The sequence below is a fragment of the Numenius arquata genome, chromosome 8, assembly GCF_964106895.1.
Source record: "Numenius arquata chromosome 8, bNumArq3.hap1.1, whole genome shotgun sequence".
Classification (NCBI taxonomy): domain Eukaryota; kingdom Metazoa; phylum Chordata; class Aves; order Charadriiformes; family Scolopacidae; genus Numenius; species Numenius arquata.
The window spans coordinates 2,394,337-2,417,874 of NC_133583.1; the positions used below are offsets into that span (position 1 = coordinate 2,394,337).

General features: G+C 45.0%; 1 long non-coding RNA gene across 1 annotated transcript; it reads left to right on the forward strand.

Moving 5' to 3' along the window:
- Nucleotides 1–1,436: 1,436 nt before the first annotated feature.
- LOC141467891 (uncharacterized) lies at nucleotides 1,437–8,375 on the forward strand. Its single transcript, XR_012463336.1, has 6 exons — nucleotides 1,437–1,678; nucleotides 2,205–2,387; nucleotides 4,622–4,727; nucleotides 6,956–7,049; nucleotides 7,429–7,550; nucleotides 7,636–8,375. It is a non-coding gene; the product is annotated as an uncharacterized lncRNA (long non-coding RNA).
- Nucleotides 8,376–23,538: the final 15,163 nt, after the last annotated feature.

Genomic DNA, 23,538 nt, shown 5'->3' on the forward strand with positions numbered 1-23,538 from the left:
TGGGGCTGGAAGGAGGCCCCCAAAATGCTGATTCGGAGCAAACCCAGCTCAGCAGCAGCTGCTCGGAGACATCCCGAGTGGGAATCACACAGTATTCCATGAGCAGCCCTGGGAACATGCTTCCCGCATTTCCCCTGACACCTTCTTGTATTCTGCTCTGATACCCGTGTTCAAATTCATGTCGAACCTGGCTCTCCATCCTCTTGTGCCCGTGGTGGATACCTGCACCATCCCTCCCCTGCCCAAAGTACCCCGGCTCCTTGCAGAAACATTCTGCCTTGGTCCACTCCAAGTGGCCGCTTGAGGTGGGGAATGTCTTCCTTTCCGGTGAGCAGGATTTTCAGTCTCTGGAGCCACGTTTAACCCTTTTCTTGCTGTGTCCTGGCTGCATTGCTCAGCAACGAGCGGCGCCGGACCCAGTTTTTCCCATCCGTTTCCCCTCGACCACCACCAGCCACCCCTCCAAGGAGGAAGGAGTTTTTGCCGACTCGGCTGGATGGCAGCAGATCTCGAGACCTGCCTCTCACAGCCTGGCTCCTGGCTTTATAATGATGTATTTACTCTCGCACCTAGAGTAAATGAATTATATTAAGCCTCTGCAAATGGTCATAAATATGATAGTCTGTGTGAACTGAGGTAGTTGCCTGCTTTATATATGTGTTTATCTTCACCGCATTGCATGCACAATGTGCATTATGTCAAGCAAGATGATAAAGAGCAGCCATAATGCTCCTGAACTGCATAAGTCTTCCTGGTTTATGACTGAGGCTCGGAGTTATCTTATGCAAAGTTAGCTGCAGTAGGTTTAATATAAATTAACATACTTATAAAATGTCAAGGAGCATTAATTGATAATTTCTGAGGCCTACCTCCCTAAATACCAATTCAGTTTTGAAACCTGTCTCTGCAAGTTTAATATATGGAAAATAATGCTTATTCATGAATGGCTTATGTAACTTGGAATTAATTACATGGCAGCTCGAGCTCGCTGTTACAGATGGTCTTTTTATAAAACGAGGTGCTGAAAATAAAAGTTTCAAGCCCCACAAGGGAACTTCTGGGTATTCAGCACTTTGGAAAACCAGGGCACATCATCTTGTGTCTAAATATCGACTTACTAACCTAATTCTGGACCCACTTTTGAAAGAGAACGGGCCTCTCTAAAAGCATTTAATGACAGCAGCTTCTCCTGCATTTTGAAAGAGGGTGGCAGAAACCCAGCGTGCCCCCACCTGCCCGCTCCCCCCCATTTTCCTCCCCTGGAAAACGGAGGTGACACCGAACGTCTCCAGCTGAAAAAGGTAAAACAAGCTAAGGTTTATTTACTTGAACAATTAGGAAAGTGTTGGGGGGTTCCTTTGCCTCTGCTGCAGCCTGAGCAGCATCACAGCTGGGGACAGTCAGTGTAACGGGCTGCTTTGCAGGTGCCCAGATGAATGCTGATTGTTGATTAATATAGGCCTGTTTTTTTTTTTTTTAATTAAAAAAAAAACCAAAAAAAAACCAGCTTCTCTTTTTAGTGCTTTATGCCAGGCCCTGGGAATGTGCTGATCTCTCCGAGAAGGTTGTCTGCTCCTCTCTCCAGCTCGTGCCAGCAGTAAGAGCGGTCAGCTCAGCGCCGCAGCATGCCTGCCTTCAGAGCTCGTGGGAACTTTATTGCCTGCCTAAATGAAGTTAGGTAAGGCTGAAGGATGAGATTTCAAAGCATTTATTGATTTTCCTTTAATATTTTGTTATTTCTTTTCCATCAATACACTATTTTCTTTATCTAGCGTGCTGCGGTGTAAGTATCTTCCCAGAAAATGAGGCACATAATGTTATTTTCATATATATGGGCACACATATAAAATGAAAGATTGCCTGTAACTCACTTAAAATAAGTAGCACAAACAGGATGTAGGAAACTCGGCGCTCTATAGCTCTCCCCGCTCCGGGAGCCGGAGCTGGCGCAGGGAAGGGCAGACCTTCCCAGAACACGGTGTGGAGGGATGGGTTTCCCAAGCATCAGTTGGAGGTTTGCAGGATTTGGGGCCCCAGAGCTGTGCAGTAACAGGTTTCTATGGCAACTGGCTGGTAGAGGCAGGGATGGGGGGAGATGAGGGGACCTGCCTTGCTGTACCTGCAGTTTTTACCTGGTTTTCACCAAACAGGCCTTTCTTTAATGTTTTTCCTCTTCTTTTTTTGCATCGCTGCTGTTGACACAGGGTTTATCTTCCCATTCTCTGCTGCTCATGAACTCGGTTGAAGAGCCACGGGGCACCGGGTGCATTGGCCGTGGGCTCTGGGGGACCCTGCTCCTGTGGCCACCCGTGGGACTCTCCTGCCGCACAAGAGGCAGCAGCAAGCACCGTGTGTTCTCAGCCTGGATCACGGTCAACGTGTTCAAGGTTTGTTTGTGTTTCTCCCTCGTGCCAATATGGGACACCAAACCCTCCCCTTCCTATTTCAGACCTTCGGTTTAAACTGAAAGAGGGGAGATTGAGATGAGATGTGGGGAAGAACTTCTTTGCTGTGAGGGTGGTGAGAGCCTGGCCCAGGTTGCCCAGAGAAGCTGTGGCTGCCCCATCCCTGGAGGGGTTCAAGGCCAGGTTGGAGGGGGCTTGGAGCAACCTGGTCTGGTGGGAGGTGTCCCTGCCCAGGGCAGGGGGTGGCACTGGATGGGCTTTAAGGTCCCTTCCGTCCCAAACCATTCTGTGATGGGATGAGATTGTAGCAGTTCTCCTAAATTAAGTCCTCCTCTGAGGTCAGTGGCAAAAATGAGACTAGGAACAGTCTCCCCAGCTGGCAGCAAGTGCTTATTCCTCTTAAACACCCTGCCCTTGCCTTTCTGCTTGCTTTTTCAGCCCCTGCTTTTCCCATCCAGTCATCCTGCTGACCTGCGGGGAGACAAGCCCCTCTTCAGATCTCCTTCTGTACTTCAGCACTGTGACTTGTTGTTTGCTTGGGTCTTTCTGGTTTTTCTTGTGGTCTTTTTTTTTTTTTTTTTCCCCGCTTTGAACAGCAACACTGAAATTTCAGGAGGTGTTTCCCCCTCCCTGTCTGGTGCCACAGATGCTGGCTGTCCTCGCCTCGCAGTGGGAGGAAGCCACCGTGGCTGGTGGCGGTGACAGAGTGAGCCCTGGGGCGGGGGGGTGGCACCAGCTGGAGTCCTTTAAGGCTTTTTGGGAGGAAGCCAGGCAGCTACGTGGCCCTCGTCGGGCAGAAATACCCGTACACAGACATACAAACCACTCCTTGCGTGCAGAGTTCCCACCATGATCATCTCCCACACTACACCCTAACGGGGTCTGGTTTTATATACCATCCCAGTTACCGTTTCGTCTTCTCTTGCTTGAAAAGTAAGAAGAAAAAAAAAAAAAACACAACAAAAAAAAAACAAAAAACAAACAAACAAACAAAAAAAACCCAAACCCACCAACCCATGCTTTAACCCATCTGCAAAGCAACTGCTTCAAATTAAATTTTGTGATAAAACCAAATGAAGCATAATTGAGAAGAGACAAGAGGAACTTGCCCTGAGAGCAGAACGATAAGGAATTGGCTGCGACAGTGGTGCAGTGGGTATTGTTCCTCGACGGCACACCGACTGTCCCTGCTGTCGGGCTCTGCTGCCATTCGGGCCATTTGCTGCCCTTATTGTGAATTTTAAAACATCTTTCCCCTTCCGTGTGAGACCACTCCTCTCATATCTTAGGCATGCTAACGAAAGAATTAGGCTCAGCTATCGGGAATTAAGCAAAAACCACACCGACACGTGTTCCTAGAGATACTGCTGAAAGAAAATGTCTTTTACAGAGACGCCGCGATGCTTGCTGCAGATATGAATATTGCAGAGCGTGCAGCCTGTCTCTAGTGGGTTGCTTGACCGTGAAATTGCCCGTGAAATGGGAATCTATTGTTTATCATGCTAATTAGTAACCCGAAAAGTTTATTTAAAGGTCACTAGGAAGCAGGGAGAAATATCACAGTTTGTTAATGGAAGAAAATTCAAGAAGCCATAGGGGGTTTGGATTATTTAGTAGAATATTATTCCTAATATTTAAGATGCTTTCGGAGATGTGCATTAAATTAATAAGGGAGATGAAGGAATGTTTTAATATAACTTAGTGTGAAAATAGCCTTCAGAATTTATTTTATTCATAGATTTTTGCATCAAAGGTCCTATAATGATGAATTTTCAAACTTGCAGGTTTTAATAGCAAAATAAGAAATAATAGTACTTTCAAAGTTCCTTTGAAATACTTAATAAAGTACTGTTCTTTAAAGCACTAAATGGCTTTCAAATGCCAGTAGTGCTTCAAAGAACAGTATTCTTTACAGTATTTCTATACAGTATTTCTGTTCAGTTCTCTGCACTGTGCAGAGCTGACTCATTGTATGTAGTGCAGAAATAATTTCAGATGGGCAAAATCAGGGTATTGTTACAGTCCAACAAAACCCTGGATTGAAAAATCTGTACCGAGTACTTGATAGGGTAGAAGTTTAAATGCAAGTTAATTTGATGTTATAGAAGGTTCCTTGGCCTTCCAGATTCCATAGCAAACTTAAAAATAAATAAATAAATAAATAAAAAATCTGTAGCTAAAGGATGCGATTATTGTAGCTGTTCATTGCTTTATAGGCTGGAGCTCTGGAGGAGGACCAACACAGCAGGTCACTGGGTTTGGGTGGTCACAAGCCAGGGAGAAAGAGCCTTCATCAGAGAGGGCCAGAAGGGAGCGAATAAGGTAAGCCGATTTTGCCTGTTGAGCAGAAAAATTGGCAATTAAGGTGGGATAACTTAAGCAGTCACTACCTTGGGAGAGGAGGAGAGGCTTTTTCTGCAAGCACAACCCAATGGGCTGAAGGACACGTGAGGGGGTCTGGTGGAGGCACGTGGGAGGACCGAGAGATCCCAATCCACATCCTTTTTGTAGGAAAATATCTGTCTGTCCCCCACCGACGAGGCAGATCCATGTAAAACCCACGGTGCATAAAAACAGGGGGTTTGGTGCGTGCCCAAGTGCCCCCTTTGTGGATACTGGGGAGAGAGGAGTTTCCTCCTTGGATGCTGTAAAATAAAGGAGCAGGATTCAGCCCCTTCCGGGAGCCCGGGGAGGCAGAGGGCAGCGCTGAGCAGCAGCTGGTATCGCACACTGGAGTCCCGTTACAGGAGGGCTACTAATTGTAAATTCAAGCATGCAAAGGATTAATTGCCAGCAGGTGTCAAAGATAAGAAATTTCTCTCTGATCTGGGCAGGGGGTAACTTTTGTGTATTTTCCTGTATTGGTCTCTTCTTACCATAGTTCATTAGAACATAAAGTGAACTCTATGGGAGGAAATGGGATAAATAATTTTGCTGCTGTCAGAATAGAAAAAAAAAAAAGCCAATTTGACAGTGCAGGTCTTCAAAGGGGAGAAATTGTTAATTAGGAAATTACTACATGAAAAAAAATGTAATTGTGGAGGCCAGACAGTTCTCGAAAGCTAGCCTGTAGTTTTACAACCTGCCCGCAGCAAAGGGTTATACATAATCTGCCCCAGCAATTTACTCGGGCTCCTTGTCTACTCGTGTTGTTGGAAAACGAGTGAATTAGGCAATTAGTCAATCTGGTGATTGCCAGGGCCCTCCCGGTCATCTCCAGCTCCTCATCTGCTTCTGGATGCTGTTTTCTATCCATCTCCGGGGGTGGGTCTCAGCCTGGGAGGTCTACACTTGTTAGATGGAGCAGGAGGTCCTGCCACCATCACCTGTCCTCGCCTCACCCCAGGAGGAAGCAGGAGGCAAGGCAGGTCCTTACCAAACGCTTTAATTAGAGAGCTATTTCCCATGGAGAGCGAATGGAGAAGGATGCTCTTTAGAAGATGACTCCCCCTTCTCGCCCCCAGGAACTCAATTGCCTTTTTTCTGTTGTTTTTGCAGGGAGCGCGGTGTCTGTGAGGGATTGATACGGGCAGGGCGTTTGCTCCGCTTGCAGAGTGAGCAAGCTCGATTTCAGTGCCTTGCACCAGGAGCATCCGGGAAGGGAATTACTGCTGAGAAATAGCCCTCTGCACATTCATGCTTCCGTTTGCTCTCCATCCAAACGGACAAATCCTGATAAGGCCACTCATGAGCGAGCCCTAGGCACAAAGAAACTGCTCAGATCAGCCTGGTGCTGGTTTGCAGTGCCAAACCCAGCATCGCAATGACCAAGTTGGAGAGGATCGGTTTAAAATTCAGCAATTCTTACAGATTCCTAGGACGTACAAATTGTGTTATTCGGTTATCATTTCATCACCACCAGGGAAGTGGTTGAGTCGCCATCCCTGGAGGTATTTAAAAGACAAGTAGACGTAGTACTTAGCGATATGGTTTAGCAATGGTTTTTGTCAGTGTTAGGTTGATGGTTGGACTAGATGATCTGAAAGGTCCCTTCCAATGTAGATGATTTTACGATTCTATGATTTCAATATGTGAAAGAAAAGTTATGGCAACACTATAATAACAGCAAAGCAAAGGGAGCAATCAGAAATACATGGTAAGGGCCAAAGTTGGTTGGTTGGGCTGTTCCAGTAGATGTGGCTTCCTTACGTGAGTTTCCGATGGAACAGATGACACCACTAGATGTGGGTTCTTGATGTGGGGGGAAAAAATGTTGGTACTTAGAGTCATAAAACAATGTGGTTTTAGGAGTTTGGCCATCACCCTCAACAGGAGCTGAGGCACAATCACTAATTGGGAACTTCTGCACCGCATTTACATTGATGAAAAAGAAGAGACCTTTTGCGTTTACTTAAAAGGGGAAAAAAAAAAAAGCAAAGAAGAAAAGCATTGCCTGTAGCCTTGCATGCCTTTGCAAGCATAAGGCTGCCAGCCCACACACCCCGTAAAAAAGCCAACGCTTTGTTTTAAATTAGCACCCAACTTCTTGCCAAAGGAAACAGAAGCGGCAAGCCAGTCATCTGGGTTTCTCTGTCCTGATCTCCCAACAGGCCACTTCGGCTGAGCATCAAAAGCAAGTGTCTGTAAGGAAAGATGTTTATTCAGTGCAGAAGAAACACCCTCCTTGTGCGCATCTGCTGAACAGTAAGTCTTGACTAACCATCCAAGAAATGAGAGAGCCCTGTGCTTTTTGCTTGCCTTCTGTTAAAGAAAGGCTGCACGTCTTTGACTGAAAGATTGAGAAAATAGAAACAATGCTCAGATGCCGTTTCATGGCATTCTCCAGTCTTCCTTTTTTTCCATGAATATCATTGTTGGCACTTGTGAACAGTCATTAGCAATCAGTCCATTGCATCCCAAGACATTAAGGATAGGTTTTAATTATTTTCCCTGTACTAAAACAGTTTCTTAACAGTAATGTGGAAATCTTTTCATTTTTATTTCAATCCTAAAGTAATTAAGGACAAATTACAGATCAATGCAGTGATGTTTTTTCTTTACTCGTTTGTTCATTCTCTACAAGAACGGTGCTCAGAGGAGCCACTCGCTTGAATGAGTATGCTGAACAAGATCTTGATCTCCTGAAATAGCAAAAACTTGCCTTTGGTCTTTCCTCCATCTCTACATCCGTTGTGGACCATGTCAGTGAGTATCAATAAAGTGAAGTAAAAGTAGACAAGATTTTTTGAAGTGTAGAGGGAGCTATAATGGGCATTTCTCATTTTGACAGCTATCCTTGACATCGTACTCATCAGTCTTCTGCAAGCCTCACCAAGTGATTCCTCTAGTGGAAAGCTTGTAGAGTCCGTTTTCCCAAGCAGCAGAAGAGGTAGCTTTCCATCTGTAGAGGTTTATTTTCCTTTAGTGCAGTAAAAGGAACACGCACTCAAGCAGAATTTGAAGTCACCGGCAGAAAATAAGGCAGCAAGATCACATGAAGGCGACTGGAGGAACCGTAAAGGTGTAAGCAATGGGTGGAATAACAATGAGGGAGATAAAAGACAGAGAATATGTAGCACTTTGAAGAGTAAAAGATAAGCAAAGCAAAACGTCCAGCGAATGTCCTGGTGACAGTATCCCAGCAACAATAAATTCTGCTTGTGACAGGGCAGGCTGAGAAAAAGACGGGACTGATGGTTTTATAATCTCCTGCCAAAAAAAAAAAAAGTGGTCAGTGGTACCACTGCAAAATGTTGAGTGCAATGTGTAAAAGTCCTACATACCTATATGAGTTTTATGCAGCAGCTACTGCCGAGAAAATTATTCGGAGAGCTAGAAGTTGACAGACAGTACTGATGATCTGCGTTGGGGCTCTTGAAGAGGTATCTGTCGGCTGTGAGAATTAATTTAATTTTAACCTTCCAGTTCAGGTGGAAGACGCTGACAAAGAAGCCCTGTTGCTGGATGGGCAGTTCTGGGGTTATGTTTTCTGCACACAAGTGATGTTGGCCTCTTAGCTTATCTGCTACCAAGAAAAGGGAATGGGATGGCTGGTTGCCCCATGGATCAGTTTATCAATGTAACAGGGTCTCATGGAATAAAATAAATGGGAATTTCCTGTGGGTGAGCATCTGTGTGGCAGTAAAGGATATCAAATAGAAGACGACTAGCAAGTTTTTTGAGGAGGAGGAGAAATGAGGCTCATGCAGGTATACTTGGGTATTCCACCAGTGTAAGGAGAGAAAGTGATAAATAGTCAGATGTCTCAGGCCTGAATTGAGGAATAATAGCCATCAGTAGTGAAAGGCATTGAAGTAGATGGATTCCTACTTCCAGAAACTTCCTGTGTTTATTACTGATGGCACTAAAAGTTTCATTTCCTTCCTTTTTGTACTTCTGCAGTGATCTGGTTAGAATGTCAACATGCAAAGGAAGGTGATGGAAGGATTCTGAAAGGAAAGTACAAAAGGATATAAATAAGGTAGAACAACAACTGTGCATTGGCGAAGGAGTACGAACTAAGGAGAACTGGAGATAATCCTAAATGACAAAACTTTGTTTTCCTAGTTATTGCTAAAACGTGGTAGAAGGTCTCAGGAAATGGCAAGTCACTATTTCCACAGGCTTTCTGAATCTGAGCATTTTTTTTTCCCCCTTATCTAATATCCTAGACCTGATTTTAAAAGTACCTGAGTACCAAGAGGTTCTGATTTGCATATAGAAAATTCACTGCTCCCCTATTCCAGCTCTGGCCAGGGGTGCTGGGATGGGTGCAGTGGCCCTCACAGGGAGAGGGAGGCAACGTGCAGGTGAGTAAGTATCTCAGAGATTGCTCCATGGTGAAGTTGTCTCAGACAATGAATCGCTTTTGGATTTTATAAAGGTCATTTTAAGTTCCCCTGGACTTTTACAGTTGGTTATTTAATAAAATAAAATAAAAAAAAAAAAAGAAAGAAAAGTTAGTGTAGATAAATGTCAGTCAGGTGAGAGCCCTGAGAAATGCTCTGGCAGGTTCATGCCACCTTGGCGATGACTTTTGGGGAAGCGAGAGCAGTCAACAGTGCTGCCTTCCCTCGTGATAGTCTGAAATTGAAATACCGTCTCTCCCACTTGCAGCAGGTTTAAGTGGAAGTTCATTGCCCTGCTGGGCACCCAGATTTCGTCACTGACCTCCGAGAAGCGACTAAGCCAATCTTCTGTCTCCACTTCTATAAATTAAAGCCCAAAGACTGGCTGAAGGCAGCTACTTTTTGAGTGGAAGAGACAAGCCTGGGACCTGTCCTTTTTTCTTTTTTTCTGGAACCTCTTTAGGGACAGCTCTGGATGCTTTTTGGGTGATTCATGGGGCTGGCGACATGCTGATCATCGCTGTTCTTGGATGCTTGGTACCCTGCAGGTACCAGGTCTTGAGCCCCCAGCGGTACTGAAGGAGGAGCGGACGGAAGCTGTGCTTGGTGGGTCAAGGAATGGAGACTCTGATGGTGGAAAAGGCTTCTGGCACCAGGAGGAAAGCTCGTGCTCCACCTGGAGCAGATGTGCAGCTGGGAATCGAGTCCTTGTGCTGGCAGCGATGAGCGCCTGAGCTGGCAGAGCCCACGGCAGCACCAGGGGGGTCGGGGGCTGTGGGCAGAGCATCACGGGCACCGCTGGAGGCAGCGAGGCAAAAAGCACTACATGGAAAGGTACATACAAGTACAGTTCTACATGTAGTAAAAAAGCCTGTAATTTAAAGCAGCAGAATGATGTTTTCCTTTGCTTGTTAGAGTAATTGCAATTCCAGGTATGTACTTTTTTTTTTTTTCTTCAAATCTGCAGTCGGTGTTTGCCAGAAATGAGAAATGGATTGGTTTTTCAACCGCGCTGTGCTCCAGGTCAGCTTGATAACATGGGAAATGGCAGGCTAATGACAGTTTAACACCAATTAACAGACCACTTTATAATAGATTAGCATTCTGAGTCTGTTCAATTGATAATTACAATAATTAACTCTGAGCCTGCATGCACTTTTGAACAGAAATTTGGTACCTTTGTTTACGCTGGAGAAGGAAATGCACAGAGCAGACACGGATCATTTGAAGTGCTCTAGTCAGTCAGGATCATAAGCCTGCTAAATCTGGGCTTGCTCTTGAAATGTGCTTGCAGGTGACATCCTCCCAGGTGGAGGTGACTGTATAAATGACTATTTCAGTCTAAGCTGAGCACAGCTGCCAGCAGAGACGGAGATTTAGCGTGTTGCTGTGCTTCAGATAAGCTGCGAAAGGCGTCTGTGCTGCGGAACAGTTCTGTTCATCCTTGCTTCAGGATCCCCGCTCTCAAACTGATGGATTTCCCACCTACTCAGGCCAGTTATTTTCAACGTTTAGCACTCGTAGCTAAAGTCAGACTCTCAAATCTGCCCTTTCCTGTTGGGAAAACTAATGGTGAGAAGTGTTTGGTAAGTGGCAGCTCCACACTGATGCTTATAGTGAGGTGCTCAAAAGAGCTTGTCATCCAGCATGTCTGTGTATCCTCAGTTCTTTGGGAAAGCTCTGTTTGAGCTTGAATCCTTCAGGAAAGGCCAGTGCCACTGCCATAGCGATTCCTGTAAATGGTTTATGGAGGGCTGCTGGCACCCAGGCATGATGGGGGTTATCTATGGGACCAGAAGCCACTACGACAGAGACCTGCTAGCTCTGGGGACAGGTAGCCAGATCTGTGGTCACGTTGTCTTGGTGGCCTAATGGTTGCAAGTTGTCCTTTGTAATTCTTGCGTTCTTGTTGACTTTATGCGTCTCATTTAACTTTGTTGACCTCCTCTCTAAAATACCATGAAATCCCCTTATGAGGGATGCGCAAGGTGAGCTCTATTTATGGTTATTTTTCACATGTCCAGGCAGTGGTCAGAGCTAACGCAGCAGGGGAGCTCTGCAACTGCAGCCGGTTTGGGTATTTCTTCAATCCTGCACAGATTAATAAAATAAACCATTTGATGCAGTGACACCGACCCTGGAGAGCAGCGATCCAAATCCCGCTTCCTCCGGAGGATGGATTTCGGTATCATTAAGGAGGCAGGATCTGTCCTGGCAACAGGGGAAAAGAGGTTTAAAAGAAAACTGGATTTTTAAACTAGAAGTGTATCGTTTGAATTGTATGGCTGGATTGCTTTTGTCGTTCCATGCTGTAGCAGAGTAACTGGGTGTATGCACGGTGCAGCAACAAGCCTGGGTAACAGTGGGTTTGCCAAGGAGCTAAACAAGAGGCCTGAAAGCAGAGACTGCACTTAAAAATTGTCATCATCTTCCTTTACCCCAGCAGAGCTCGTGTCCCCCATCCTTGACATTTGATAAAATTGTGCACTCAGTGAATATCACTGTTCTTGCCTTGTTTGAAAACAATCTAATGTAACAATAAGAAGGCAAAATCCTAAAGAATAAGTGGCATTAATGATGCTACAATTATAAATAAAAAAGCCTTGACTTTTCCCAGTAGTGGCTCGCTGAGGTTTAAGTATTACGAGGGACAATGCTTTGATCTTTCCCAGTGGGATGTCCCTGCCTGTAAAAATCCCGGCAGCAGAGCAGATCAGGTGGATCACGCAGAGGAGCATCCCCATGGGATAAAGTCCCCTCGTGTGTCCTCAGGCGTGCCTGGGTACCACATTATCCAAGCACTGAGTGGAGGAGAGGAGGCTGGGGCGAGGCCGAGATGCTAAACCAGCTTTAGCTGCTGCCTGAGCCTGGGGGGCTGGGGGTGCAGTGGGAGCCCCATAATAACGTTATAGCCCCCTGGAGAATGGTAGGGCCAGCTACAGAGGGGGAAAAGCTGCCTTATCACAGGGGCTTTGAATAGATGCCTTACATTTCTAGGACTAAAAGGTGTTCCGACTTTCTAAAATCTATAGATGAGATTCTTAAATTCATGAATCCTTCTGGAAAAACTGCATGCTTGGCAATCTTGACACGAAAAGATGGAGTTAGCATACAACGCAAGGTGGTCACTAAGGGATTAAAGTGAAAAAATCAGTGATATGTGTACAGGGTGCATTAAAAGAGTCCATTTTGTAAGGCTGAAGCAATTTTGGGCTCAATCAGCTGGGAAAAAGAATTGGGCAGAAAAATGGGAGTAATTAGGAAAGTTGTCTAGGAGTCCAGAATCCCTCAGTCAAGGAGGAGAGCTGCTGCTTTGAGAAACCACTGCCGCCTTCAGAAAACTAGAAATTTGTTTCCCTTCAACACTACCCAAGAAGAACTTGTTGGGTTGGTTTTTTTCCTCTTCCCTGTTACAGGGCACGCAGTTCCATCGCTTGCTGCTCAACAGAAGGTAAACCCTCTGCTGATCCACTTACAATATAAATAAGTCGTGCAATGCACTCCGTGGGGCGTGGAACAGATGTTTGAGAGCACAGCTGCTCGACATCCTTATTGTTAGTCGCTCTCAGCTTTTTAGAGTCTAATCTCTCTCTCTGGTTCTATTAAAGAATATTTTCTATCCCCAACATGCCTTGGGTGAGCTCTTCAGCTTGCGGTGTCTCCTCATTCCCTGGCCAGGAGCTCCTGCCCTGAGGAGGAACCTGCTCCCTTTGACTTTGAGGCGTCTCGCTGATGGAGGAGTGGGGTTGATGGGCTGTAAAAGGCACCGCTTTTAGCTGTTGTCAGCAAGAAGAGTGATGGCTGACACAGAGGTGATAAAACGGTTAATGAAATGATGGGATCCTCAGAGATGCATCAACTCTTCCCTCCCCAAAGGAGGTGATGGGGCCGGGTCCTCAACTCGGGTGAGCAAAGGCAGCAGAGCAGCAACGGACCAGGCTTGCAAGACATTGACTCTTGAAAATAATACTTTATTTGCCGCCTTCTGTGCCATATATCAAATATTACAATTGTTTGGGGTTTATTTCCTGGCGAGTGTAAAAGGAGGACAGATTTCAGACCTCTCGGAGAGTCCTTGTCTGTGATAGTCTTGTCTGCAGGCTTTCAGTGTTCCTAACAAATGTCTTCATAATACTTAACATTCAATAGAGTAAAAGGAGAATAATGAGCACTGCAGCTATCCCAGGTTAGTAATTACCACCGTCATTATTAATTTTCCAGAGCAATCCCGTCAAATGAGTCATTATTATCTCAATTCCTTAGCCAGGACTGATTGATTCTTTCTCCCTGTTGTGCCTAATTTCATATAACGTCGGAGTACAATATAGAACTATAGAGCCAGTGTAATTCTAATGCAGAATAATTCTAAATAACCAAATCCTTTGCCTGCAGCTCTGTTTGGATCTGATACTTTATACCACTTAATTGAAATAAATACCCCCATTCAAAAAAAAAGTCGCATTATTTTAAGGATGGTTATAATTATGTCAGAGGAAGAAAAATTGTATCAGAAGTGATTTATTTTGATGTACTTTCCATAAACATATCTATCACTGCACTTTTTTCAGACCTTCCAAATAATTGTATTGCCTCTCCACAATTCAATAGAAGCTGCATTGAATTAGCCCCAACAACTGCGCTGTTTCTGCAGATGAGTCATTCTGTGCAAAAGAAGTAAGTGTTTCTGCCCAGTTTGGATGGGAAATGATTCCCTGCCCCAGCTGTTGGATGTGTTCGTCCCAGAGGTATCCAAAAAGCACGAAGAAGTACTGGTGAAACCTTGGTTGGTGAAGTGATGCTCTACGGCCTGGGGAGCGGGTGTGCAGGGTAGAAGCAGCAAGGGGATGGTTAATAAGGTGTTCTCTCTTCCAGCGCAGCCCAAGGATTCCAGTCCTGTCACTCCCCACTCTCCATTGGAGTCACTGGAATCCACTGGAGACAGGGATTTACATCAGCCCAGGATCTTGCCTGTGTGTTTTAATGCTATCTCTGTGTTGGCACCAACCAGGAGCTTCACAGCACCTCACAGAAGCAGCGTGGCACAGGCTGAAATAAGCATCAATAATCTTCAGCGTTCCATAGTGTTCATTTCAACCACTTTCAAGGAAGGAATATGTTGCTTAGTCTGGTTGTATGGCTTTTTTTGGGGAGGAGAGACTAAATGTGATGGTTTTCAAGCTCTGTTTCATTAGCTCTGTTTGCAGTCTTCTGGCAGCAGACCTAAGTGTGAGGAAGTTCACTGCAAGACAAGGAGAAGGATCTCCGTGGGGATGGTAAAATGTTTCTTGCCTCTAGAGAAACGATGAGGTAGAGGAGGTAGAATGGTTACCTTTCCTTGAAAAAATCGGAAACCCACTTCTTGCATTTTTCTGGAGCTGGAGGGAAGGAAAGGAGAAGGAGACAGCAGTTATTTTACAACTTTGACCTTTTTGTCTTCCAGACTTCAAACACGATCAGACTGAAGAGGAAAGGAGTAAACTATAAACCAGAAACAACAAGCGGTGGGGCTGTAGGTACCCTCAGCATTGGACCATTTTTATTTATTTTTTTTTTTTTATATACTAGGAAGATATGATGGCTTAATGGTTCAATCCTGAAAGGACAGCATTGAAATCTTGGTCTGCATTGGCAGGGAAGACTCGTGTGCTGCTTTGTCAGTGCAAACAGCATAAGCAATGTCGATCGTAGAGTGGTTGGAGTCGGGACCTTAAAGATCATCCCCTTGATGATCCTGACCTCAGCCCTGTTCTCTATCTGGCCCTAGGTACAGCCGACCCTGTGTCTTCTGCTCCCATACGGGGTGTATCCTGGCCTATTCCTCATGGAAGCTGTAAAAATATATATTAAAATTTTTATTATTTCCAGATTTTAATAGGAATACTTCGTAATATTTGTGCTGCCTTCTTGAAGACGTCTATGCTGTAAATATCTGCTTTTTCTGGTGTTCCTCCCTGCCATACTGAGTCAGCAAGAAGAAATTAAGGTAATAATTTTACATACTGTTTTTTCTTATTTACAGTAAATAATAATACCCCGTTTATAGTAATTATCACCCAAGACATTTACTTGGTTTAAGATGCTGAAATTAAAGCAAAGCAAATTAGAGAGTCCTGGGCAGCTGGAGTCAGCGGTGGTGCCTTCACCGCTTGCAGGAGAAGAGCAGGGGGCTGGGGAACCAGGACCTGACTTAAATCTAAACCTTTCCTGCATCCAGGCACGTGAATAGTCCAGCTGGAATTGGTGAGAAGAAAGTCTGTTTAGAGGGTATGTTTATAGGGACAACAAACTGGGGATTGTGGCAACCTGGCTCGGTTAAAAAAAAACAACACAAAGCCAGTTGCGGTATTAGAAGAATCTGAATGTAAGTTAAAGTGAATGCAACTTCTTGCATGCAGCCGAGCTCAGAGATAAATCTCTGTGTTTTTATAATAAATGTACTTTATGGCAATCACCATATGCTACCTCTAGTCCTGTTTTGAGTGTAAATCATAACAAGTGTGTATCCTAAAATGCTTTATTGTCTTTTTATGGCCACATACGGCTGCTGTTCCTTCCATTCGTGATTAATTTTTTTAATGGTTCCCCCTAGAACCTAAAAAATAATTAAAACTAATGAATACTCTGCAGTCACAGTAAAGGAATGAGCATATTGCATCTATTCTCACTTCCCAGATCTGATCAAAAGCCAGCGTCGAGCTGTGAAGTTGTGACACTGACATTTTGCACTGAGCTTCCGACCACCTCCTGAGACCAAACGATGACTTTGGGGAAGATCATGAATTAAGAGTCCTCATTGTTTCACAGGAATAGTGCTGAGAGGGTAGAACTAAAAGTAGTTGAAGTCACAATGTTTATTTCTTAGCAGGGTCTTTTTAAGAAATTAAGCTGACATGTAAAAGATTTCAAGATGGATAGAGGTTTTTTTCCGTTTGACCTTGCCCCTGGCTTCAGGATCTCACATATTTTATGTACTGGGATGGGATGGACTGATTTGTTTCAGCCAAATCTTAAGAGTGCAGCTGCTTTTTATTTAAAAACCTGCAAGTGTGTGTGTGTATATCCAGGTTGGCGTATCTTGCTCGGGGAGCAATGTGGGTTTTATCTGCCCTCCAGAAACACGTAGGTTTGATATATTTTTTTTTTCCTCTGGTGCACTTGGTTTTTGAGCTCATGCATGTGTTTTGCATGGGAGCACAGCCAGCTTTTAGCATTTCTTAAAAACCTCTAAAATTCACTTCTCAAAACTAATATTTATCTGTAAAGGATGTAATTAAAGGGGGGGGAGTGGTTTTGCTGTGCATATATCTGCCACTCTCTGGGCTTCCTGCAGCTCACAGTGGCTTTGAAATGAAACTTATGGGGACTAATTGCCAACAAAGTACGAGACGGGGGTTAAAGTGTTGTTACTGCAGGAGGAAACCTTCAAAGATGCTGTTCGGTGGGGGACTGGCCAGGGATGCAGCCCCTGGGGACCGGAGAAAAGTGAGCTCCCCAGGCAACTCTGTGCGGGCTGTCACCTACCTGCTTTCATCCACACATATCCGTGAACATGAGTGTGCAATTACACAATTACATGAATTTATTGCGCATTTTACATGTCTCTTACAGGTCCTGAGCGACATTGGCTTCCCCCAAGGCAGCAGAGTAGGGGCTGGGCGCTGCGGCTCCAACCTTTCTGGCCACTAGACTTTTTGGCCAGTTACATCAATAACTACTGGTCTTCTACTAGAACAGGTTTAGTTACAAAAATAAGCAAATAATAGATACTAAGAAAGTGTCATATCATATCATCTGCATAAGTGATGGGGGAATAAGTTGCCCTATGCTTAAGGAGTCAGTGGAAGAGCCATAAAAAATTGAGTTCCAGTTCTGAATTGCAGTTTGACATCTTAAGCTTGATACCATTGTTTACTCTTTTATGCCTTGTGTTGATTCATTTCTGGTTATAAGAGTTTTAACTATTTGAGTCAATTTGCTTTACAAGCAAGAGAAAAAACAGAGCTTTAGGAAAGCACTTTTTAATTTCCAAAGGTGTTTGCTAATTGATTCCAAAGGGAGAACCAGTTATGGTTCAAAAAAACCCTAAAATGTATAAGAAAAAGGGTCACTGAAGTCAATGCCAAGGTACTGCCGGGTGGTCAAATTTTAATGTTCTGATTCCTTTTTAAAAAGAAACTTTGACCATAAAGTTTATATTTTCCATACCAGGTTCTCTGTGAGCTTCCCCCCGTACAGTTATACAGTATCATGAGTTAAAGTGAACCAAATCTAAACTGTTGTGGCATAGAAAAACAGCAAACAAAGGAAGGCAGCTTTTTTCCCTAACCCCCTGAGATTTATTCTGACAGTTTGCAACTAGATGAAATGGATAATGGAAGTCCCTTGTCACAATAACTCAGTTTAAATGTATTGTCAGATTAATAGACTCAGTTATCCACTCTTCCAAGGAGAAAAATGACTTGTGGTTTCAAATCATGCCCTCGCTCATGGCATCCCATCAAATTAACCAAACAGGCCAAATTTAGACTCCCAGCAGAAGCCGGGCATTTTATGCATTGTGTCATAAAAATGAGTTTATTTCCTTATTTTTAATGCTGGCCAAATGATTTCCCATCGCCGCAGCAACATCCGCTGGTGACTGCGCAGCTGATGGTGGGGAATGAGACCCCGGGACGGTCCCCCGTGTCCCCCCCGTCCCTCTGCTGCAGCGCCCAGCAGAGCCCAGCGCCCAAGTGAAGGTGTTCGAGGCAGCTAATTGAGCTGCTGCTTAAATTGGGTGATAAAACCCACTCTTACAAGGACTGCAGGGCTGTATTTTCTGCTGCCTTAGATTGACACGGGGAGTTTACAGCTGGTGGAGATGCAGCTTGCTGACTTTCTGCGGAGTTCCTAAAGTGTTCTGCAGGATTTATCCTCGTTGGGTCACAAAAATACCTGTGGGAAGGCTCTCCCTGTCCTTCCAGCGCCAGGGAGAAAGCACGTTGGACCATGTCTATTCCTTTCTCTCTTGCCCTTTTGCTAAATAGTCTTACGAGATGATTTCCCTCTCTTTTCAAGGTCACGAGGTGGTTCAGAGTTATACACAGCAGGAAGAACAGCCCTCGCTGGGATCTCTGACTGTTCTGTGTGTCCGGGCAGGGCATTCACGGGCTGTAGGAGCTGCAGCACATCTATGCAGGGAAAGGACAATTCCAGTATAACCAGAACAGCCCCTTTTCCTGCCCTTGGCTGTGTTTTTTCAGCAGGGGGAACCACACGGGCAGACCCTCCTGGACGTGGGGTGTGTGCAAGGGCCCGTGGCAGCAGTCGGACTGGGCATACTGGGTGACGCTGGTGGCAGGGGCTGGGTTGGTAGTGCTGGCCACGGCTCCAGTGGTCTGTCATTGCACAGTGTATGGGCTACACCTCTGGCTGCTGCCGCAGCTTTTCGTGGGGTTGTTTGGGGGTTTTCAGGGGAGTTTTTGATATTTTGATGTTTTACGTGTTGTCAGAAAAACCGATCTGAATTTGTGGTCCGTCCATCTGTCGCACGTGGGGCTGCCTTGAAGAAGGAGGGTTATTTATTAACGCGTGTGGAGTGAATTATCCCGGTTTATGTCTGGAGAGTGGCAAATTGTTGGATTTAATAGCCGTAAGCTCCTCTGATCTGCAATCACTGTCTGCTGGGTTTTTTGATCTGACAAAGCCTCGTGCGCAGGACGGCAAGGATCCTTCCCCAGCCTCGCCGGGGGAATCCTGCTGTCAGGCTGCAAATGTGCGGTGCCTGAAATGTGTAATTTTGAAGTCTAAACCTCTTGAGAGCTCACGACACTCTGAGGCAGCAGTTTACCTTCAAAGTCGCCTCTCTGCCCGTACTTACCACCTCTTGTGATTTAGTGCTGCCGCTCACATTCCCTCCACGGGAAGTCATAAGGTTTACTTCCTAAAAATCTCATCTTCTTCTCTTAATTAGGCATTTTCACACAATGAACCTTATGGGAGTCAACGAAGAAAGGTGTCGACATGTGGCGCAGCCTGGCCCCTTGGTTGCTGGTGGATAAAGCTGGCAGATGGGTGGATCGTCGGCTTTAAAGACTGGATTTTCTTCTGAGACCATCGAATAAATAAGACAGGCAGAAGAACTAAGTGGCAGGGAGGATGGGCGGCACGGCTCCTTTCTACATTGCCAGAGGTTGCTCAGGTCAGTGGGGCTGCTACCTCAGCGCTTCCTTCTCTGTGATTTTTTTTTTAAGCTTATTTTTACTAACACTGGCTGCTTCTTGCCCCCTAAATGTGGCTGCATTTAAATGGTTGCCCCTGAGGGGATGAAAAGATGCCCAGCAAGGTGCCTGAGCTTGAAGTCAAAGTCATCTTATCTCCATTGCGCTAGTTGTCTATAAACAACTTCATACAGAAAGGTGATGAGACATAATTTCATAAATAGAAGTTCATAATGGGTAATGGTTTTAAACTAAAAGAGGGGAGATTCAGTCTAGATAAGAGGAAGAAATTTTTCACTCTGAGGGTGGTGAGACCCTGGTCCAGGTTACCCAGAGAAGCTGTGGCTGCCCCATCCCTGGAGGGGTTCAAGGCCAGGTTGGACGGGGCTTTGAGCAACCTGGTCTGGTGGGAGGTGTCCCTGCCCAGGGCAGGGGGTGGCACTGGGTGGTCTTTAAGGTCCCTTCCATCCCAAACCATTCTATGGTTCTATGATTGAAGAGCGCATGGTCAACAGCAGCTTTGAGTCGAGTGCTGTCCCACACCAGGCTGTTGCAAAAAGTCTTCTCCTCTGAAATCTGTAGGTGGTTATGTCACTTCTGTAAAACCTCCCTAGAATCCTTAATTCCCAGGAACATCTGGAAGCGTTCTCCGTGTGGTTGAGTGGAAATCGTAACCCACGGCATAAAGAGTGACAGAAACGTTTGTGTGCCCCTCTCTCGAGTAGCAAAATTGCTGAGTGTAGCATATCCCTGAAGCACACTCGAGCTCTTATTTTAAACTGTAACCATGAAACAGGAAAAAAGCCTGGTGAAGCAAAAGCTCCTGCCTTTTTATTTTTGCTCTTAACTTGTAAAAATAGAAGCACCTGCTGCCTGCTGGGCTCGTTAAATGTCTTTTTAGTCTTTTTATTTTCATAAATCACCATGGTAGAATTTGAATTATTTACTCAGTAAACTCGAAGCCACATAAATTTCCATTCTCCACTCTCTTTTGTAACAAGTTTTTTTTGTGCATTAGCTTTGGAGCTGTTTCCCACTCACCTTTTGTTTGGCGCCCACTTTGGCTTCCCGAGCAGGGTCCCTCCCCCCGGTGACTGCAGGGGTTTTGTGAACTTCAGAAGCAGCCTGAAATGTCAGCCACACGCAGCCCTTCTGCAGCCACTAAATTATGGATCAGAATACAGCAGATCAAACAGTCCAGAATTATTCACTTGTGGGTCTTTGCTTGGTAAAGCAATAAAAATCTCTGCATTTCTTCTTTGGTAATATGTGGGGAGGTTGTTTTACATACTCAGGAGTAATGTTATCAGGGGTGTCGGGGGGTGTAGGTAATATATTCTTTATTTTTTTTTGAGAGGCACTTCAATCAAAGCTTCATTCTACTGTAAACCCAATTAGCTTCAGTCTGCCAAGTCAGCTTGACTGTCTGCAAGAATGTATGTAAGGCTATGAATAATTGCTAAACTCAGTTTTCTTTCTATCTAAGAAATGCCATGAGGCTTTTGTTACGACTAGATAAACCCTCTGCACTTGTCTCTGAGGTTCCAGCTGAAGGCACCCGTTCAAAAAATCATAAATCTGTTTGAATAGTATTCTGTGTGTGAAGAGGCTCGCTAAAAAGCCAGCGCTTTCTTTGCTCTGGAGCAGGAGGTTGCTGAACCCAGGTCCTGGGCTCCTCCAAACGCTCAGGGCTTTTGCCATTAGCTTGAGTGGGAGCAGGACTAAGAATTTACATAGCTTTATGGCACGTGGCTGCGGAATGAGCCCATTACTGTAGGAGAACAGCAGCGGGGCTCTCCCCTGTGCCATGCCAAGAGGAAAGGTTAGAAAATGAAAAGCTCCAACAATAGGTGTGGAAAATGGGTCACCTACTTTGTGCGAGGAAGCGCACGGGATGCTCTGGCTGTATTTTAATCTGCCACGTGCTGGTTTCTTGCAGTTTGGATGTGGTTTCACAGCCGGGACGATATCATGTGAGAATATCAGGCGGTGCTGGTTGATCGACAACCCTGGCCGGGGGGTGACAGCCAGCTGGCCGGGCTGTTAGGAGTGATATCGGAGGTGTCCACGGGACACAGCCCACCCAAACCCACCTGGAGAGGTGGGACATGCAGGGAGCTGTTGGCATCCCCTGCTGTGAATTGCTTCCAGGGCTCCTTCCCATCGCTGAGGTTCGTGCTATAGATCCTCTTGCTTTTGGCCAGCTGGCAAATACAGGATGTATTTCCTAAGATACAAGAAAGGTTGGCCATGTTGATATATTCGGTTGGTTTAAACAGAACTTCCCTATCTGCAATGGGTTCCCCCTGAAATATTTACTTGCCTTTCCACTGTGCATGTATATTATCGCTATTTTTCCCTGGCTCTCTGTAGGCCACCTAAAAAGTTGCCAGAGGGCAGCAAGTCATCCATCTAACTTGAGTTGAGAGTCACCTTCTCATTTTTGAAATCGGACGGTGAGTTCTGTTGGCCTCCCTCAAGGGTGGTGATATTCCAATGACTTCTTGAAGACTATCCAACTGTTTTCTTTCTTATTTTTTTCTAAATTTATTTTCCTTCAAGTCCAAGGTTCAGAAAGTGATATTATGCTCCCTGTGATGGCTATTGGTTATGAGCTGTGTGACAAGATTTTGAGGCTTCAGGAGAAAGGTTGGATGTTTTGCAAGATTTTAAAATGTTCATATTTTTTTTTACTTGAGTGTTAAGTGATGCGTTTGTACACTGACACACACATATAGGCAGCGTTTTTTTCCCAGATATGGCATTATAGAAAGCATCATGACATTATTCTAGTCTTTTGTAATGTCTGTAAAAAGTAATATGTTTGCATTAAGGCTGAAAAATTTAGATATGAAAGTATTTCCAGTGCTACGGGAGGAGATGTGATTTTGACTAATTTTATTGTAGCAGGTACATAAGCGAACGCCTGTTTTGACAACTATGAGCTAAGTTGCACAAAGTCGGAGTGACAGTGTGATTCCCAGCAGCAGAAGCCAGTGCCACACTGGTTTGTCACAGCTCCAGCTTCCCTTTTCCTACGCGAATGACGGTGGCGTCTATTATCCCCCCGTACACAGCGATCTGTCAACAGCTACTTTCTCAATTACTTCCAGTGTGTGTGTGTGGGCGGCACGGAGGAGCCGCTGATACCTGATAATAGTACGTTATCAACAGGGGAAGGTTTCATTTTCTTTAAATAGAAACCACGTCTGAATAGCTGCAAGACTCCCAGACGCTGTGAAATCTAGAGCGAATTTTTAGTCTTGGCTCTTTCTGTGGGATTATCGAAAGAACACGTTCTTACATCCCATTTCTTTTGAAAAACGTTTGGCCGGACTGATGACTCCTGCTGCTCTCTCAGGGTGTAAACAAAGGTGTAGAGCCCAAGAAGATGGGGTGGTCCTCTGGTGACTCTTCCAAGCAGTGTAAAGCACCCTGTGGTTCATAGGAACAGGGGAGCACCCGCTGTTTGTGTTGGTCTTTGGTCACGGTGGCATCCAAGTAGGTGTGATTTCTCTGGAAAGAAATAATAGATGTATTAAACTTGGTAGTTACTCTGTACTGAGAAATGCCATGGTTACATGAAGGGTTTTTTTTGTTTTTGTTTGGTGTGGATGGAAGTTAGTCTCACTAAAAGAGGGGGAATATCGGCCTCCCCTCGAGAGCTACCAAGAGTGGCAGGTATTGTCATAGCACTGCCTCAGGGGGTACAGAAAAATGGTCATGCTGCTGCTTCCCAATTTCGTTACCGCCCGTTTTGGTGTGTTCGTTACCCAAGGACATTATCACAAACTGTATTTTGTCCTGGATGATAATGCTGTTGACTAAAATGCCGATGATAGTGCATAAAATACAGCTGAGAAATTAGGGATAATTTCAGTAGCTATTAATGAACTATGGCCTTGCTTAGCTGATAGAGTCTTCAGAGAAAGATAAAGAGATTTTTGTCTTTTCCGGTCTTTATTCTCCCAGTAATATTACTGTTATTGATTAGGTGCAAGAGAAGTTTTACTCCCATTTATTTTAATTTCTGGCTGATGGCAGAGGCTCTGTGTGCAAACCCTGTGTGTCTCAGCTGAGATGCTCAGGGCCCGCATCCAGGGAAGCCCATGGGAGCTTGGCCAGGGCTGGCTCCTCGGAGCTATG